Source organism: Coregonus clupeaformis, chromosome 36 (genome assembly GCF_020615455.1).
Source record: "Coregonus clupeaformis isolate EN_2021a chromosome 36, ASM2061545v1, whole genome shotgun sequence".
Taxonomy (NCBI): domain Eukaryota; kingdom Metazoa; phylum Chordata; class Actinopteri; order Salmoniformes; family Salmonidae; genus Coregonus; species Coregonus clupeaformis.
The window spans coordinates 35,240,910-35,241,573 of record NC_059227.1 but is presented as its reverse complement, the minus strand read 5'-3'; positions in this window follow the sequence as shown (position 1 = coordinate 35,241,573).

Sequence of the window (664 nt, the reverse complement as noted above, 5' to 3'; positions counted from 1 at the left end):
AACAGATCACTTTCTGAAGGGTCTCTCCTTCAAATGTACACTACTTTATTCCAGGACAAATACAACCTTTCTGTAATTGATATAAGATTGATTAATGGTTTATTAAAGTACACGTATTTATGATCATTGGTGAATGTTTGTAGCCCAAAGGGATGCTTGTCAAGTTTGGGGTCAATGGTTGCCAGATTGTAAACCTTATTTGTCATTATTATACACATCATGATACTACTTGGTATTTGGAAACTACTGAACAATTTTCACCATGATCAATTGGGCTCAGTCCAAGAGAGAGAAATCATGACACGACCAAGCAGAAGCATCTCTGTGTTCTCAAAGAAGCAAACAAACATTCCCAGCAGGTTCTTAGTTAAAGGTGATAGTTTATTCTAACTTTTAGGGTCCAAGCACCCCAAGGACATTGGACACCACAATAAACATCCTTTCTTAGGGCCAGGGAAAAAAACAGTATAGTGCTAATTAATGCAATACTGTATTGATTCAACGGTTAAATGACATATTATCAGATATATTCTGACGTCGAGGAGTTGTAAGCAGATTTATCAGGCAAACAGTTTTTATATTTAAAAGACCTTAGTACCATAGTATTCCAAATGTAATGCATTACAACAACCTGTAGTTCCATCCTATTGCAGAATCTAATTGC